Consider the following 17,688-nt stretch of genomic DNA (forward strand, 5'->3'; position numbering starts at 1 on the left):
CAATTTACAAGCAGGTGAGCAGTGCAGCGCACAGTAGTTTTCTGGTTGACAGGCAGTGCTACGTTTTCAATCAGCCGAAAGTAGCTTTTCAATTGGACCATGTTACCAGGCACGCACGGAGCGCCAGCAGAGCGACGCTCCAAGAGCCTGGATAGCTCAGTCGGTAGAGCTTCAGACTTTTAATCTGAGGGTCCAGGGTTCAAGTCCCTGTTCGGGTGCTCCCACGATTTTTAGATCACCAATGTTAAGAGGGGCTACCTGCAATTCTGTCGGCACTTAAGTGTTTGTTGCAGGTTAAGCCATTCTTCTCCACTGAAAAGTGACAATTCAAAGCAAGGGGAGAAGACATGGTCTAAGCTTAAAAAAATTTCTGGTTCACCAAATACATTTTAAATTTAAGGCAAGAGTAGCTGAATGGAAAACATAGGTTACTTAGAGAACATTTGTAGAAAATATTTCCAGTTTGGCTAATTTGACCGCAAGTTTGAAATTCAACTTGAATTCTTACTTTAGTGTTGAAGTCCATTTTCAACGTCGCCAACTTCCTTGTGGCAAATAGAAGGGTTTCGGGTCTACCGTTTGAGTCATGCGCGCTTAGATTTTCTCTCAGCACCCACATTCCAAACGCCTCACTTGCCACACCTACCTTTATTTTTCCCATTGTCAAACATTCCTGTCTGCTCAAGCACTGGGATCTACTTGTTCCAGACGGATTCAGTGTCTTTCTGATCTAGAAACGTGCTTTGAGAAAATGCAAAGTCAATTGTCTCCTTGAAATGGATGTGAAGTCAGCATCATACGTAAAGAGGAAGGAGACCTCCCGGATACCTTGAAACAGCTTGTCAGCACTCAAGCAAGGGGTGAAGGTGTTGAAACTGACAATGATTTGCAGCAATTTGTGTGTAAGCCAGGAGAAGAGATTCAATTTACAAGCAGGTGAGCAGTGCAGCGCACAGTAGTTTTCTGGTTGACAGGCAGTGCTACGTTTTCAATCAGCCGAAAGTAGCTTTTCAATTGGACCATGTTACCAGGCACGCATGGAGCGCCAGCAGAGCGACGCTCCAAGAGCCCGGATAGCTCAGTCGGTAGAGCATCAGACTTTTAATTTGAGGGTCCAGGGTTCAAGTCCCTGTTCGGGCGCTCCCACAATTTTTAGATCACCAATGTTAAGAGGGGCTACCTGCAATTCTGTCGGCACTTAAGTGTTTGTTGCAGGTTAAGCCATTCTTCTCCACTGAAAAGTGACAATTCAAAGCAAGGGGAGAAGACATGGTCTAAGCTTAAAAAATTTTCTGGTTCACCAAATACATTTTAAATTTAAGGCAAGAGTAGCTGAATGGAAAACATAGGTTACTTAGAGAACATTTGTAGAAAATATTTCCAGTTTGGCTAATTTGACCGCAAGTTTGAAATTCAACTTGAATTCTTACTTTAGTGTTGAAGTCCATTTTCAACGTCGCCAACTTCCTTGTGGCAAATAGAAGGGTTTCGGGTCTACCGTTTGAGTCATGCGCGCTTAGATTTTCTCTCAGCACCCACATTCCAAACGCCTCACTTGCCACACCTACCTTTATTTTTCCCATTGTCAAACATTCCTGTCTGCTCAAGCACTGGGATCTACTTGTTCCAGACAGATTCAGTGTCTTTCTGATCTAGAAACGTGCTTTGAGAAAATGCAAAGTCAATTGTCTCCTTGAAATGGATGTGAAGTCAGCATCATACGCAAAGAGGAAGGAGACCTCCCGGATACCTTGAAACAGCTTGTCAGCACTCAAGCAAGGGGTGAAGGTGTTGAAACTGACAATGATTTGCAGCAATTTGTGTGTAAGCCAGGAGAAGAGATTCAATTTACAAGCAGGTGAGCAGTGCAGCGCACAGTAGTTTTCTGGTTGACAGGCAGTGCTACGTTTTCAATCAGCCGAAAGTAGCTTTTCAATTGGACCATGTTACCAGGCACGCATGGAGCGCCAGCAGAGCGACGCTCCAAGAACCCGGATAGCTCAGTCGGTAGAGCATCAGACTTTTAATCTGAGGGTCCAGGGTTCAAGTCCCTGTTCAGGCGCTCCCATGATTTTTAGATCACCAATGTTAAGAGGGGCTACCTGCAATTCTGTCGGCACTTAAGCGTTTGTTGCAGGTTAAGCCATTCTTCTCCACTGAAAAGTGACAATTCAAAGCAAGGGGAGAAGACATGGTCTAAGCTTAAAAAATGTTCTGGTTCACCAAATACATTTTAAATTTAAGGCAAGAGTAGCTGAATGGAAAACATAGGTTACTTAGAGAACATTTGTAGAAAATATTTCCAGTTTGGCTAATTTGACCGCAAGTTTGAAATTCACCTTGAATTCTTACTTTAGTGTTGAAGTCCATTTTCAACGTCGCCAACTTCCTTGTGGCAAATAGAAGGGTTTCGGGTCTACCGTTTGAGTCATGCGCTCTTAGATTTTCTCTCAGCACCCACATTCCAAACGCCTCACTTGCCACGCCTACCTTTATTTTTTCCACTGTCAAACATTCCTGTCTGCTCAAGCACTGGGATCTACTTGTTCCAGACAGATTCAGTGTCTTTCTGATCTAGAAACGTGCTTTGAGAAAATGCAAAGTCAATTATCTCCTTGAAATGGATGTGAAGTCAGCATCATACGCAAAGAGGAAGGAGACCTCCCGGATACCTTGAAACAGCTTGTCAGCACTCAAGCAAGGGGTGAAGGTGTTGAAACTGACAATGATTTGCAGCAATTTGTGTGTAAGCCAGGAGAAGAGATTCAATTTACAAGCAGGTGAGCAGTGCAGCGCACAGTAGTTTTCTGGTTGACAGGCAGTGCTACGTTTTCAATCAGCCGAAAGTAGCTTTTCAATTGGACCATGTTACCAGGCACGCACGGAGCGCCAGCAGAGCGACGCTCCAAGAGCCCGGATAGCTCAGTCGGTAGAGCATCAGACTTTTAATCTGAGGGTCCAGGGTTCAAGTCCCTGTTTGGGCGCTCCCATGATTTTTAGATCACCAATGTTAAGAGGGGCTACCTGCAATTCTGTCGGCACATAAGCGTTTGTTGCAGGTTAAGCCATTCTTCTCCACTGAAAAGTGACAATTCAAAGCAAGGGGAGAAGACATGGTCTAAGCTTAAAAAAATTTCTGGTTCACCAAATACATTTTAAATTTAAGGCAAGAGTAGCTGAATGGAAAACATAGGTTACTTAGAGAACATTTGTAGAAAATATTTCCAGTTTGGCTAATTTGACCGCAAGTTTGAAATTCAACTTGAATTCTTACTTTAGTGTTGAAGTCCATTTTCAACGTCGCCAACTTCCTTGTGGCAAATAGAAGGGTTTCGGGTCTACCGTTTGAGTCATGCGCGCTTAGATTTTCTCTCAGCACCCACATTCCAAACGCCTCACTTGCCACACCTACCTTTATTTTTCCCATTGTCAAACATTCCTGTCTGCTCAAGCACTGGGATCTACTTGTTCCAGACAGATTCAGTGTCTTTCTGATCTAGAAACGTGCTTTGAGAAAATGCAAAGTCAATTGTCTCCTTGAAATGGATGTGAAGTCAGCATCATACGCAAAGAGGAAGGAGACCTCCCGGATACCTTGAAACAGCTTGTCAGCACTCAAGCAAGGGGTGAAGGTGTTGAAACTGACAATGATTTGCAGCAATTTGTGTGTAAGCCAGGAGAAGAGATTCAATTTACAAGCAGGTGAGCAGTGCAGCGCACAGTAGTTTTCTGGTTGACAGGCAGTGCTACGTTTTCAATCAGCCGAAAGTAGCTTTTCAATTGGACCATGTTACCAGGCACGCACGGAGCGCCAGCAGAGCGACGCTCCAAGAGCCCGGATAGCTCAGTCGGTAGAGCATCAGACTTTTAATCTGAGGGTCCAGGGTTCAAGTCCCTGTTTGGGCGCTCCCATGATTTCTAGATCACCAATGTTAAGAGGGGCTACCTGCAATTCTGTCGGCACTTAAGTGTTTGTTGCAGGTTAAGCCATTCTTCTCCACTGAAAAGTGACAATTCAAAGCAAGGGGAGAAGACATGGTCTAGGCTTAAAACATTTTCTGGTTCACCAAATACATTTTAAATTTAAGGCAAGAGTAGCTGAATGGAAAACATAGGTTACTTAGAGAACATTTGTAGAAAATATTTCCAGTTTGGCTAATTTGACCGCAAGTTTGAAATTCAACTTGAATTCTTACTTTAGTGTTGAAGTCCATTTTCAACGTCGCTAACTTCCTTGTGGCAAATAGAAGGGTTGCGGGTCTACCGTTTGAGTCATGCGCGCTTAGATTTTCTCTCAGCACCCACATTCCAAACGCCTCACTTGCCACACCTACCTTTATTTTTCCCATTGTCAAACATTCCTGTCTGCTCAAGCACTGGGATCTACTTGTTCCAGACAGATTCAGTGTCTTTCTGATCTAGAAACGTGCTTTGAGAAAATGCAAAGTCAATTGTCTCCTTGAAATGGATGTGAAGTCAGCATCATACGCAAAGAGGAAGGAGACCTCCCGGAGACCTCCCGGATACCTTGAAACAGCTTGTCAGCACTCAAGCAAGGGGTGAAGGTGTTGAAACTGACAATGATTTGCAGCAATTTGTGTGTAAGCCAGGAGAAGAGATTCAATTTACAAGCAGGTGAGCAGTGCAGCGCACAGTAGTTTTCTGGTTGACAGGCAGTGCTACGTTTTCAATCAGCCGAAAGTAGCTTTTCAATTGGACCATGTTACCAGGCACGCACGGAGCGCCAGCAAAGCGACGCTCCAAGAGCCCGGATAGCTCAGTCGGTAGAGCATCAGACTTTTAATCTGAGGGTCCAGGGTTCAAGTCCCTGTTTGGGCGCTCCCATGATTTTTAGATCACCAATGTTAAGAGAGGCTACCTGCAATTCTGTCGGCCCTTAAGCGTTTGTTGCAGGTTAAGCCATTCTTCTCCACTGAAAAGTGACAATTCAAAGCAAGGGGAGAAGACATGGTCTAAGCTTAAAAAATTTTCTGGTTCACCAAATACATTTTAAATTTAAGGCAAGAGTAGCTGAATGGAAAACATAGGTTACTTAGAGAACATTTGTAGAAAATATTTCCAGTTTGGCTAATTTGACCGCAAGTTTGAAATTCAACTTGAATTCTTACTTTAGTGTTGAAGTCCATTTTCAACGTCGCCAACTTCCTTGTGGCAAATAGAAGGGTTTCGGGTCTACCGTTTGAGTCATGCGCACTTAGATTTTCTCTCAGCACCCACATTCCAAACGCCTCACTTGCCACACCTACCTTTATTTTTCCCATTGTCAAACATTCCTGTCTGCTCAAGCACTGGGATCTACTTGTTCCAGACAGATTCAGTGTCTTTCTCATCTAGAAACGTGCTTTGAGAAAATGCAAAGTCAATTGTCTCCTTGAAATGGATGTGAAGTCAGCATCATACGCAAAGAGGAAGGAGACCTCCCGGATACCTTGGAACAGCTTGTCAGCACTCAAGCAAGGGGTGAAGGTGTTGAAACTGACAATGATTTGCAGCAATTTGTGTGTAAGCCAGGAGAAGAGATTCAATTTACAAGCAGGTGAGCAGTGCAGCGCACAGTAGTTTTCTGGTTGACAGGCAGTGCTACGTTTTCAATCAGCCGAAAGTAGCTTTTCAATTGGACCATGTTACCAGGCACGCACGGAGCGCCAGCAGAGCGACGCTCCAAGAGCCCGGATAGCTCAGTCGGTAGAGCATCAGACTTTTAATCTGAGGGTCCAGGGTTCAAGTCCCTGTTTGGGCGCTCCCATGATTTTTAGATCACCAATGTTAAGAGAGGCTACCTGCAATTCTGTCGGCTCTTAAGCGTTTGTTGCAGGTTAAGCCATTCTTCTCCACTGAAAAGTGACAATTCAAAGCAAGGGGAGAAGACATGGTCTAAGCTTAAAAAATTTTCTGGTTCACCAAATACATTTTAAATTTAAGGCAAGAGTAGCGGAATGGAAAACATAGGTTACTTAGAGAACATTTGTAGAAAATATTTCCAGTTTGGCTAATTTGACCGCAAGTTTGAAATTCAACTTGAATTCTTACTTTAGTGTTGAAGTCCATTTTCAACGTCGCCAACTTCCTTGTGGCAAATAGAAGGGTTTCGGGTCTACCGTTTGAGTCATGCGCGCTTAGATTTTCTCTCAGCACCCACATTCCAAACGCCTCACTTGCCACACCTACCTTTATTTTTCCCATTGTCAAACATTCCTGTCTGCTCAAGCGCTGGGATCTACTTGTTCCAGACAGATTCAGTGTCTTTCTGATCTAGAAACGTGCTTTGAGAAAATGCAAAGTCAATTGTCTCCTTGAAATGGATGTGAAGTCAGCATCATACGCAAAGAGGAAGGAGACCTCCCGGATACCTTGAAACAGCTTGTCAGCACTCAAGCAAGGGGTGAAGGTGTTGAAACTGACAATGATTTGCAGCAATTTGTGTGTAAGCCAGGAGAAGAGATTCAATTTACAAGCAGGTGAGCAGTGCAGCGCACAGTAGTTTTCTGGTTGACAGGCAGTGCTACGTTTTCAATCAGCTGAAAGTAGCTTTTCAATTGGACCATGTTACCAGGCACGCACGGAGCGCCAGCAGAGCGACGCTCCAAGAGCCCGGATAGCTCAGTCGGTAGAGCATCAGACTTTTAATCTGAGGGTCCAGGGTTCAAGTCCCTGTTCGGGCGCTCCCATGATTTTTAGATCACCAATGTTAACAGGGGTTACCTGCAATTCTGTCGGCACTTAAGCGTTTGTTGCAGGTTAAGCCATTCTTCTCCACTGAAAAGTGACAATTCAAAGCAAGGGGAAAAGACATGGTCTAAGCTTAAAAAAAAATCTGGTTCACCAAATACATTTTAAATTTAAGGCAAGAGTAGCTGAATGGAAAACATATGTTACTTAGAGAACATTTGTAGAAAATATTTCCAGTTTGGCTAATTTGACCGCAAGTTTGAAATTCACCTTGAATTCTTACTTTAGTGTTGAAGTCCATTTTCAACGTCGCCAACTTCCTTGTGGCAAATAGAAGGGTTTCGGGTCTACCGTTTGAGTCATGCGCGCTTAGATTTTCTCTCAGCACCCACATTCCAAACGCCTCACTTGCCACGCCTACCTTTATTTTTCCCACTGTCAAACATTCCTGTCTGCTCAAGCACTGGGATCTACTTGTTCCAGACAGATTCAGTGTCTTTCTGATCTAGAAACGTGCTTTGAGAAAATGCAAAGTCAATTGTCTCCTTGAAATGGATGTGAAGTCAGCATCATACGCAAAGAGGAAGGAGACCTCCCGGAGACCTCCCGGATACCTTGAAACAGCTTGTCAGCACTCAAGCAAGGGGTGAAGGTGTTGAAACTGACAATGATTTGCAGCAATTTGTGTGTAAGCCAGGAGAAGAGATTCAATTTACAAGCAGGTGAGCAGTGCAGCGCACAGTAGTTTTCTGGTTGACAGGCAGTGCTACGTTTTCAATCAGCCGGAAGTAGCTTTTCAATTGGACCATGTTACCAGGCACGCATGGAGCGCCAGCAGAGCAACACTCCAAGAGCCCGGATAGCTCAGTCGGTAGTGCATCAGACTTTTAAACTGAGGGCCCAGGGTTCAAGTCCCTGTTCGGGCGCTCCCATGATTTTTAGATCACCAATGTTAAGAGGGGCTACCTGCAATTCTGTCGGCACTTAAGCGTTTGTTGCAGGTTAAGCCTTTCTTCTCCACTGAAAAGTGACAATTCAAAGCAAGGGGAAAAGACATGGTCTAAGCTTAAAAAATGTTCTGGTTCACCAAATACATTTTAAATTTAAGGCAAGAGTAGCTGAATGGAAAACATAGGTTACTTAGAGAACATTTGTAGAAAATATTTCTAGTTTGGCTAATTTGACCGCAAGTTTGAAATTCACCTTGAATTTTTACTTTAGTGTTGAAGTCCATTTTCAACGTCGCCAACTTCCTTGTGGCAAATAGAAGGGTTTCGGGTCTACCGTTTGCGTCATGCGCTCTTAGATTTTCTCTCAGCACCCACATTCCAAACGCCTCACTTGCCACGCCTACCTTTATTTTTTCCACTGTCAAACATTCCTGTCTGCTCAAGCACTGGGATCTACTTGTTCCAGACAGATTTAGTGTCTTTCTGATCTAGAAACGTGCTTTGAGAAAATGCAAAGTCAATTATCTCCTTGAAATGGATGTGAAGTCAGCATCATACGCAAAGAGGAAGGAGACCTCCCGGATACCTTGAAACAGCTTGTCAGCACTCAAGCAAGGGGTGAAGGTGTTGAAACTGACAATGATTTGCAGCAATTTGTGTGTAAGCCAGGAGAAGAGATTCAATTTACAAGCAGGTGAGCAGTGCAGCGCACAGTAGTTTTCTGGTTGACAGGCAGTGCTACGTTTTCAATCAGCTGAAAGTAGCTTTTCAATTGGACCATGTTACCAGGCACGCACGGAGCGCCAGCAGAGCGACGCTCCAAGAGCCCGGATAGCTCAGTCGGTAGAGCATCAGACTTTTAATCTGAGGGTCCAGGGTTCAAGTCCCTGTTCGGGCGCTCCCATGATTTTTAGATCACCAATGTTAACAGGGGTTACCTGCAATTCTGTCGGCACTTAAGCGTTTGTTGCAGGTTAAGCCATTCTTCTCCACTGAAAAGTGACAATTCAAAGCAAGGGGAAAAGACATGGTCTAAGCTTAAAAAAAAATCTGGTTCACCAAATACATTTTAAATTTAAGGCAAGAGTAGCTGAATGGAAAACATATGTTACTTAGAGAACATTTGTAGAAAATATTTCCAGTTTGGCTAATTTGACCGCAAGTTTGAAATTCACCTTGAATTCTTACTTTAGTGTTGAAGTCCATTTTCAACGTCGCCAACTTCCTTGTGGCAAATAGAAGGGTTTCGGGTCTACCGTTTGAGTCATGCGCGCTTAGATTTTCTCTCAGCACCCACATTCCAAACGCCTCACTTGCCACGCCTACCTTTATTTTTCCCACTGTCAAACATTCCTGTCTGCTCAAGCACTGGGATCTACTTGTTCCAGACAGATTCAGTGTCTTTCTGATCTAGAAACGTGCTTTGAGAAAATGCAAAGTCAATTGTCTCCTTGAAATGGATGTGAAGTCAGCATCATACGCAAAGAGGAAGGAGACCTCCCGGAGACCTCCCGGATACCTTGAAACAGCTTGTCAGCACTCAAGCAAGGGGTGAAGGTGTTGAAACTGACAATGATTTGCAGCAATTTGTGTGTAAGCCAGGAGAAGAGATTCAATTTACAAGCAGGTGAGCAGTGCAGCGCACAGTAGTTTTCTGGTTGACAGGCAGTGCTACGTTTTCAATCAGCCGGAAGTAGCTTTTCAATTGGACCATGTTACCAGGCACGCATGGAGCGCCAGCAGAGCAACACTCCAAGAGCCCGGATAGCTCAGTCGGTAGTGCATCAGACTTTTAAACTGAGGGCCCAGGGTTCAAGTCCCTGTTCGGGCGCTCCCATGATTTTTAGATCACCAATGTTAAGAGGGGCTACCTGCAATTCTGTCGGCACTTAAGCGTTTGTTGCAGGTTAAGCCTTTCTTCTCCACTGAAAAGTGACAATTCAAAGCAAGGGGAAAAGACATGGTCTAAGCTTAAAAAATGTTCTGGTTCACCAAATACATTTTAAATTTAAGGCAAGAGTAGCTGAATGGAAAACATAGGTTACTTAGAGAACATTTGTAGAAAATATTTCTAGTTTGGCTAATTTGACCGCAAGTTTGAAATTCACCTTGAATTTTTACTTTAGTGTTGAAGTCCATTTTCAACGTCGCCAACTTCCTTGTGGCAAATAGAAGGGTTTCGGGTCTACCGTTTGCGTCATGCGCTCTTAGATTTTCTCTCAGCACCCACATTCCAAACGCCTCACTTGCCACGCCTACCTTTATTTTTTCCACTGTCAAACATTCCTGTCTGCTCAAGCACTGGGATCTACTTGTTCCAGACAGATTTAGTGTCTTTCTGATCTAGAAACGTGCTTTGAGAAAATGCAAAGTCAATTATCTCCTTGAAATGGATGTGAAGTCAGCATCATACGCAAAGAGGAAGGAGACCTCCCGGATACCTTGAAACAGCTTGTCAGCACTCAAGCAAGGGGTGAAGGTGTTGAAACTGACAATGATTTGCAGCAATTTGTGTGTAAGCCAGGAGAAGAGATTCAATTTACAAGCAGGTGAGCAGTGCAGCGCACAGTAGTTTTCTGGTTGACAGGCAGTGCTACGTTTTCAATCAGCCGAAAGTAGCTTTTCAATTGGACCATGTTACCAGGCACGCACGGAGCGCCAGCAGAGCGACGCTCCAAGAGCCCGGATAGCTCAGTCGGTAGAGCATCAGACTTTTAATCTGAGGGTCCAGGGTTCAAGTCCCTGTTTGGGCGCTCCCATGATTTTTAGATCACCAATGTTAAGAGAGGCTACCTGCAATTCTGTCGGCTCTTAAGCGTTTGTTGCAGGTTAAGCCATTCTTCTCCACTGAAAAGTGACAATTCAAAGCAAGGGGAGAAGACATGGTCTAAGCTTAAAAAATTTTCTGGTTCACCAAATACATTTTAAATTTAAGGCAAGAGTAGCTGAATGGAAAACATAGGTTACTTAGAGAACATTTGTAGAAAATATTTCCAGTTTGGCTAATTTGACCGCAAGTTTGAAATTCAACTTGAATTCTTACTTTAGTGTTGAAGTCCATTTTCAACGTCGCCAACTTCCTTGTGGCAAATAGAAGGGTTTCGGGTCTACCGTTTGAGTCATGCGCGCTTAGATTTTCTCTCAGCACCCACATTCCAAACGCCTCACTTGCCACACCTACCTTTATTTTTCCCATTGTCAAACATTCCTGTCTGCTCAAGCACTGGGATCTACTTGTTCCAGACAGATTCAGTGTCTTTCTGATCTAGAAACGTGCTTTGAGAAAATGCAAAGTCAATTGTCTCCTTGAAATGGATGTAAAGTCAGCATCATACGCAAAGAGGAAGGAGACCTCCCGGATACCTTGAAACAGCTTGTCAGCACTCAAGCAAGGGGTGAAGGTGTTGAAACTGACAATGATTTGCAGCAATTTGTGTGTAAGCCAGGAGAAGAGATTCAATTTACAAGCAGGTGAGCAGTGCAGCGCACAGTAGTTTTCTGGTTGACAGGCAGTGCTACGTTTTCAATCAGCCGAAAGTAGCTTTTCAATTGGACCATGTTACCAGGCACGCATGGAGCGCCAGCAGAGCGACGCTCCAAGAGCCTGGATAGCTCAGTCGGTAGAGCATCAGACTTTTAATCTGAGGGTTAAGGGTTCAAGTCCCTGTTTGGGCGCTCCCATGATTTTTAGATCACCAATGTTAACAGCGGCTACCTGCAATTCTGTCGGCACTTAAGCGTTTGTTGCAGGTTAAGCCATTCTTCTCCACTGAAAAGTGACAATTCAAAGCAAGGGGAAAAGACATGGTCTAAGCTTAAAAAAATTTCTGATTCACCAAATACATTTTAAATTTAAGGCAAGAGTAGCTGAATGGAAAACATAGGTTACTTAGAGAACATTTGTAGAAAATATTTCCAGTTTGGCTAATTTGACCGCAAGTTTGAAATTCACCTTGAATTCTTACTTTAGTGTTGAAGTCCATTTTCAACGTCGCCAACTTCCTTGTGGCAAATAGAAGGGTTTCGGGTCTACCGTTTGAGTCATGCGCGCTTAGATTTTCTCTCAGCACCCACATTCCAAACGCCTCACTTGCCACACCTACCTTTATTTTTCCCATTGTCAAACATTCCTGTCTGCTCAAGCACTGGGATCTACTTGTTCCAGACAGATTCAGTGTCTTTCTCATCTAGAAACGTGCTTTGAGAAAATGCAAAGTCAATTGTCTCCTTGAAATGGATGTGAAGTCAGCATCATACGCAAAGAGGAAGGAGACCTCCCGGATACCTTGGAACAGCTTGTCAGCACTCAAGCAAGGGGTGAAGGTGTTGAAACTGACAATGATTTGCAGCAATTTGTGTGTAAGCCAGGAGAAGAGATTCAATTTACAAGCAGGTGAGCAGTGCAGCGCACAGTAGTTTTCTGGTTGACAGGCAGTGCTACGTTTTCAATCAGCCGAAAGTAGCTTTTCAATTGGACCATGTTACCAGGCACGCACGGAGCGCCAGCAGAGCGACGCTCCAAGAGCCCGGATAGCTCAGTCGGTAGAGCATCAGACTTTTAATCTGAGGGTCCAGGGTTCAAGTCCCTGTTTGGGCGCTCCCATGATTTTTAGATCACCAATGTTAAGAGAGGCTACCTGCAATTCTGTCGGCTCTTAAGCGTTTGTTGCAGGTTAAGCCATTCTTCTCCACTGAAAAGTGACAATTCAAAGCAAGGGGAGAAGACATGGTCTAAGCTTAAAAATTTTTCTGGTTCACCAAATACATTTTAAATTTAAGGCAAGAGTAGCTGAATGGAAAACATAGGTTACTTAGAGAACATTTGTAGAAAATATTTCCAGTTTGGCTAATTTGACCGCAAGTTTGAAATTCAACTTGAATTCTTACTTTAGTGTTGAAGTCCATTTTCAACGTCGCCAACTTCCTTGTGGCAAATAGAAGGGTTTCGGGTCTACCGTTTGAGTCATGCGCGCTTAGATTTTCTCTCAGCACCCACATTCCAAACGCCTCACTTGCCACACCTACCTTTATTTTTCCCATTGTCAAACATTCCTGTCTGCTCAAGCGCTGGGATCTACTTGTTCCAGACAGATTCAGTGTCTTTCTGATCTAGAAACGTGCTTTGAGAAAATGCAAAGTCAATTGTCTCCTTGAAATGGATGTGAAGTCAGCATCATACGCAAAGAGGAAGGAGACCTCCCGGATACCTTGAAACAGCTTGTCAGCACTCAAGCAAGGGGTGAAGGTGTTGAAACTGACAATGATTTGCAGCAATTTGTGTGTAAGCCAGGAGAAGAGATTCAATTTACAAGCAGGTGAGCAGTGCAGCGCACAGTAGTTTTCTGGTTGACAGGCAGTGCTACGTTTTCAATCAGCTGAAAGTAGCTTTTCAATTGGACCATGTTACCAGGCACGCACGGAGCGCCAGCAGAGCGACGCTCCAAGAGCCCGGATAGCTCAGTCGGTAGAGCATCAGACTTTTAATCTGAGGGTCCAGGGTTCAAGTCCCTGTTCGGGCGCTCCCATGATTTTTAGATCACCAATGTTAACAGGGGTTACCTGCAATTCTGTCGGCACTTAAGCGTTTGTTGCAGGTTAAGCCATTCTTCTCCACTGAAAAGTGACAATTCAAAGCAAGGGGAAAAGACATGGTCTAAGCTTAAAAAAAAATCTGGTTCACCAAATACATTTTAAATTTAAGGCAAGAGTAGCTGAATGGAAAACATAGGTTACTTAGAGAACATTTGTAGAAAATATTTCTAGTTTGGCTAATTTGACCGCAAGTTTGAAATTCACCTTGAATTTTTACTTTAGTGTTGAAGTCCATTTTCAACGTCGCCAACTTCCTTGTAGCAAATAGAAGGGTTTCGGGTCTACCGTTTGCGTCATGCGCTCTTAGATTTTCTCTCAGCACCCACATTCCAAACGCCTCACTTGCCACGCCTACCTTTATTTTTTCCACTGTCAAACATTCCTGTCTGCTCAAGCACTGGGATCTACTTGTTCCAGACAGATTTAGTGTCTTTCTGATCTAGAAACGTGCTTTGAGAAAATGCAAAGTCAATTATCTCCTTGAAATGGATGTGAAGTCAGCATCATACGCAAAGAGGAAGGAGACCTCCCGGATACCTTGAAACAGCTTGTCAGCACTCAAGCAAGGGGTGAAGGTGTTGAAACTGACAATGATTTGCAGCAATTTGTGTGTAAGCCAGGAGAAGAGATTCAATTTACAAGCAGGTGAGCAGTGCAGCGCACAGTAGTTTTCTGGTTGACAGGCAGTGCTACGTTTTCAATCAGCCGAAAGTAGCTTTTCAATTGGACCATGTTACCAGGCACGCACGGAGCGCCAGCAGAGCGACGCTCCAAGAGCCCGGATAGCTCAGTCGGTAGAGCATCAGACTTTTAATCTGAGGGTCCAGGGTTCAAGTCCCTGTTTGGGCGCTCCCATGATTTTTAGATCACCAATGTTAAGAGAGGCTACCTGCAATTCTGTCGGCTCTTAAGCGTTTGTTGCAGGTTAAGCCATTCTTCTCCACTGAAAAGTGACAATTCAAAGCAAGGGGAGAAGACATGGTCTAAGCTTAAAAAATTTTCTGGTTCACCAAATACATTTTAAATTTAAGGCAAGAGTAGCTGAATGGAAAACATAGGTTACTTAGAGAACATTTGTAGAAAATATTTCCAGTTTGGCTAATTTGACCGCAAGTTTGAAATTCAACTTGAATTCTTACTTTAGTGTTGAAGTCCATTTTCAACGTCGCCAACTTCCTTGTGGCAAATAGAAGGGTTTCGGGTCTACCGTTTGAGTCATGCGCGCTTAGATTTTCTCTCAGCACCCACATTCCAAACGCCTCACTTGCCACACCTACCTTTATTTTTCCCATTGTCAAACATTCCTGTCTGCTCAAGCACTGGGATCTACTTGTTCCAGACAGATTCAGTGTCTTTCTGATCTAGAAACGTGCTTTGAGAAAATGCAAAGTCAATTGTCTCCTTGAAATGGATGTAAAGTCAGCATCATACGCAAAGAGGAAGGAGACCTCCCGGATACCTTGAAACAGCTTGTCAGCACTCAAGCAAGGGGTGAAGGTGTTGAAACTGACAATGATTTGCAGCAATTTGTGTGTAAGCCAGGAGAAGAGATTCAATTTACAAGCAGGTGAGCAGTGCAGCGCACAGTAGTTTTCTGGTTGACAGGCAGTGCTACGTTTTCAATCAGCCGAAAGTAGCTTTTCAATTGGACCATGTTACCAGGCACGCATGGAGCGCCAGCAGAGCGACGCTCCAAGAGCCCGGATAGCTCAGTCGGTAGAGCATCAGACTTTTAATCTGAGGGTTCAGGGTTCAAGTCCCTGTTCGGGCGCTCCCATGATTTTTAGATCACCATTGTTAACAGCGGCTACCTGCAATTCTGTCGGCACTTAAGCGTTTGTTGCAGGTTAAGCCATTCTTCTCCACTGAAAAGTGACAATTCAAAGCAAGGGGAAAAGACATGGTCTAAGCTTAAAAAAAATTCTGATTCACCAAATACATTTTAAATTTAAGGCAAGAGTAGCTGAATGGAAAACATAGGTTACTTAGAGAACATTTGTAGAAAATATTTCCAGTTTGGCTAATTTGACCGCAAGTTTGAAATTCACCTTGAATTCTTACTTTAGTGTTGAAGTCCATTTTCAACGTCGCCAACTTCCTTGTGGCAAATAGAAGGGTTTCGGGTCTACCGTTTGAGTCATGCGCGCTTAGATTTTCTCTCAGCACCCACATTCCAAACGCCTCACTTGCCACACCTACCTTTATTTTTCCCATTGTCAAACATTCCTGTCTGCTCAAGCACTGGGATCTACTTGTTCCAGACAGATTCAGTGTCTTTCTCATCTAGAAACGTGCTTTGAGAAAATGCAAAGTCAATTGTCTCCTTGAAATGGATGTGAAGTCAGCATCATACGCAAAGAGGAAGGAGACCTCCCGGATACCTTGGAACAGCTTGTCAGCACTCAAGCAAGGGGTGAAGGTGTTGAAACTGACAATGATTTGCAGCAATTTGTGTGTAAGCCAGGAGAAGAGATTCAATTTACAAGCAGGTGAGCAGTGCAGCGCACAGTAGTTTTCTGGTTGACAGGCAGTGCTACGTTTTCAATCAGCCGAAAGTAGCTTTTCAATTGGACCATGTTACCAGGCACGCACGGAGCGCCAGCAGAGCGACGCTCCAAGAGCCCGGATAGCTCAGTCGGTAGAGCATCAGACTTTTAATCTGAGGGTCCAGGGTTCAAGTCCCTGTTTGGGCGCTCCCATGATTTTTAGATCACCAATGTTAAGAGAGGCTACCTGCAATTCTGTCGGCTCTTAAGCGTTTGTTGCAGGTTAAGCCATTCTTCTCCACTGAAAAGTGACAATTCAAAGCAAGGGGAGAAGACATGGTCTAAGCTTAAAAATTTTTCTGGTTCACCAAATACATTTTAAATTTAAGGCAAGAGTAGCTGAATGGAAAACATAGGTTACTTAGAGAACATTTGTAGAAAATATTTCCAGTTTGGCTAATTTGACCGCAAGTTTGAAATTCAACTTGAATTCTTACTTTAGTGTTGAAGTCCATTTTCAACGTCGCCAACTTCCTTGTGGCAAATAGAAGGGTTTCGGGTCTACCGTTTGAGTCATGCGCGCTTAGATTTTCTCTCAGCACCCACATTCCAAACGCCTCACTTGCCACACCTACCTTTATTTTTCCCATTGTCAAACATTCCTGTCTGCTCAAGCGCTGGGATCTACTTGTTCCAGACAGATTCAGTGTCTTTCTGATCTAGAAACGTGCTTTGAGAAAATGCAAAGTCAATTGTCTCCTTGAAATGGATGTGAAGTCAGCATCATACGCAAAGAGGAAGGAGACCTCCCGGATACCTTGAAACAGCTTGTCAGCACTCAAGCAAGGGGTGAAGGTGTTGAAACTGACAATGATTTGCAGCAATTTGTGTGTAAGCCAGGAGAAGAGATTCAATTTACAAGCAGGTGAGCAGTGCAGCGCACAGTAGTTTTCTGGTTGACAGGCAGTGCTACGTTTTCAATCAGCTGAAAGTAGCTTTTCAATTGGACCATGTTACCAGGCACGCACGGAGCGCCAGCAGAGCGACGCTCCAAGAGCCCGGATAGCTCAGTCGGTAGAGCATCAGACTTTTAATCTGAGGGTCCAGGGTTCAAGTCCCTGTTCGGGCGCTCCCATGATTTTTAGATCACCAATGTTAACAGGGGTTACCTGCAATTCTGTCGGCACTTAAGCGTTTGTTGCAGGTTAAGCCATTCTTCTCCACTGAAAAGTGACAATTCAAAGCAAGGGGAAAAGACATGGTCTAAGCTTAAAAAAAAATCTGGTTCACCAAATACATTTTAAATTTAAGGCAAGAGTAGCTGAATGGAAAACATATGTTACTTAGAGAACATTTGTAGAAAATATTTCCAGTTTGGCTAATTTGACCGCAAGTTTGAAATTCACCTTGAATTCTTACTTTAGTGTTGAAGTCCATTTTCAACGTCGCCAACTTCCTTGTGGCAAATAGAAGGGTTTCGGGTCTACCGTTTGAGTCATGCGCGCTTAGATTTTCTCTCAGCACCCACATTCCAAACGCCTCACTTGCCACGCCTACCTTTATTTTTCCCACTGTCAAACATTCCTGTCTGCTCAAGCACTGGGATCTACTTGTTCCAGACATATTCAGTGTCTTTCTGATCTAGAAACGTGCTTTGAGAAAATGCAAAGTCAATTGTCTCCTTGAAATGGATGTGAAGTCAGCATCATACGCAAAGAGGAAGGAGACCTCCCGGAGACCTCCCGGATACCTTGAAACAGCTTGTCAGCACTCAAGCAAGGGGTGAAGGTGTTGAAACTGACAATGATTTGCAGCAATTTGTGTGTAAGCCAGGAGAAGAGATTCAATTTACAAGCAGGTGAGCAGTGCAGCGCACAGTAGTTTTCTGGTTGACAGGCAGTGCTACGTTTTCAATCAGCCGGAAGTAGCTTTTCAATTGGACCATGTTACCAGGCACGCATGGAGCGCCA

The 17,688-nt window shown here is 43.9% G+C and overlaps 13 non-coding genes across 13 annotated transcripts; all 13 read left to right on the forward strand.

The window, feature by feature from the left end:
• The first annotated feature begins 2,911 nt into the window (after positions 1-2,911).
• Positions 2,912-2,984, forward strand: TRNAK-UUU (transfer RNA lysine (anticodon UUU)). The gene has a single exon. It is a non-coding gene; the product is annotated as a tRNA-Lys (tRNA).
• An 849-nt stretch (positions 2,985-3,833) lies between these two features.
• Positions 3,834-3,906, forward strand: TRNAK-UUU (transfer RNA lysine (anticodon UUU)). The gene has a single exon. It is a non-coding gene; the product is annotated as a tRNA-Lys (tRNA).
• An 860-nt stretch (positions 3,907-4,766) lies between these two features.
• Positions 4,767-4,839, forward strand: TRNAK-UUU (transfer RNA lysine (anticodon UUU)). The gene has a single exon. It is a non-coding gene; the product is annotated as a tRNA-Lys (tRNA).
• Positions 4,840-5,688: 849 nt separating this feature from the next.
• Positions 5,689-5,761, forward strand: TRNAK-UUU (transfer RNA lysine (anticodon UUU)). The gene has a single exon. It is a non-coding gene; the product is annotated as a tRNA-Lys (tRNA).
• Positions 5,762-6,610: 849 nt separating this feature from the next.
• On the forward strand, positions 6,611-6,683 carry TRNAK-UUU (transfer RNA lysine (anticodon UUU)). Its single transcript has one exon. It is a non-coding gene; the product is annotated as a tRNA-Lys (tRNA).
• Positions 6,684-8,465: 1,782 nt separating this feature from the next.
• TRNAK-UUU (transfer RNA lysine (anticodon UUU)) lies at positions 8,466-8,538 on the forward strand. The gene has a single exon. It is a non-coding gene; the product is annotated as a tRNA-Lys (tRNA).
• A 1,782-nt stretch (positions 8,539-10,320) lies between these two features.
• On the forward strand, positions 10,321-10,393 carry TRNAK-UUU (transfer RNA lysine (anticodon UUU)). Its single transcript has one exon. It is a non-coding gene; the product is annotated as a tRNA-Lys (tRNA).
• Positions 10,394-12,164: 1,771 nt separating this feature from the next.
• Positions 12,165-12,237, forward strand: TRNAK-UUU (transfer RNA lysine (anticodon UUU)). The gene has a single exon. It is a non-coding gene; the product is annotated as a tRNA-Lys (tRNA).
• An 849-nt stretch (positions 12,238-13,086) lies between these two features.
• TRNAK-UUU (transfer RNA lysine (anticodon UUU)) lies at positions 13,087-13,159 on the forward strand. Its single transcript has one exon. It is a non-coding gene; the product is annotated as a tRNA-Lys (tRNA).
• An 849-nt stretch (positions 13,160-14,008) lies between these two features.
• Positions 14,009-14,081, forward strand: TRNAK-UUU (transfer RNA lysine (anticodon UUU)). The gene has a single exon. It is a non-coding gene; the product is annotated as a tRNA-Lys (tRNA).
• An 849-nt stretch (positions 14,082-14,930) lies between these two features.
• On the forward strand, positions 14,931-15,003 carry TRNAK-UUU (transfer RNA lysine (anticodon UUU)). Its single transcript has one exon. It is a non-coding gene; the product is annotated as a tRNA-Lys (tRNA).
• Positions 15,004-15,852: 849 nt separating this feature from the next.
• Positions 15,853-15,925, forward strand: TRNAK-UUU (transfer RNA lysine (anticodon UUU)). The gene has a single exon. It is a non-coding gene; the product is annotated as a tRNA-Lys (tRNA).
• An 849-nt stretch (positions 15,926-16,774) lies between these two features.
• On the forward strand, positions 16,775-16,847 carry TRNAK-UUU (transfer RNA lysine (anticodon UUU)). The gene has a single exon. It is a non-coding gene; the product is annotated as a tRNA-Lys (tRNA).
• Positions 16,848-17,688: the final 841 nt, after the last annotated feature.

This window comes from Pelobates fuscus, chromosome 9, assembly GCF_036172605.1.
Source record: "Pelobates fuscus isolate aPelFus1 chromosome 9, aPelFus1.pri, whole genome shotgun sequence".
Taxonomy (NCBI): Eukaryota; Metazoa; Chordata; class Amphibia; order Anura; family Pelobatidae; genus Pelobates; species Pelobates fuscus.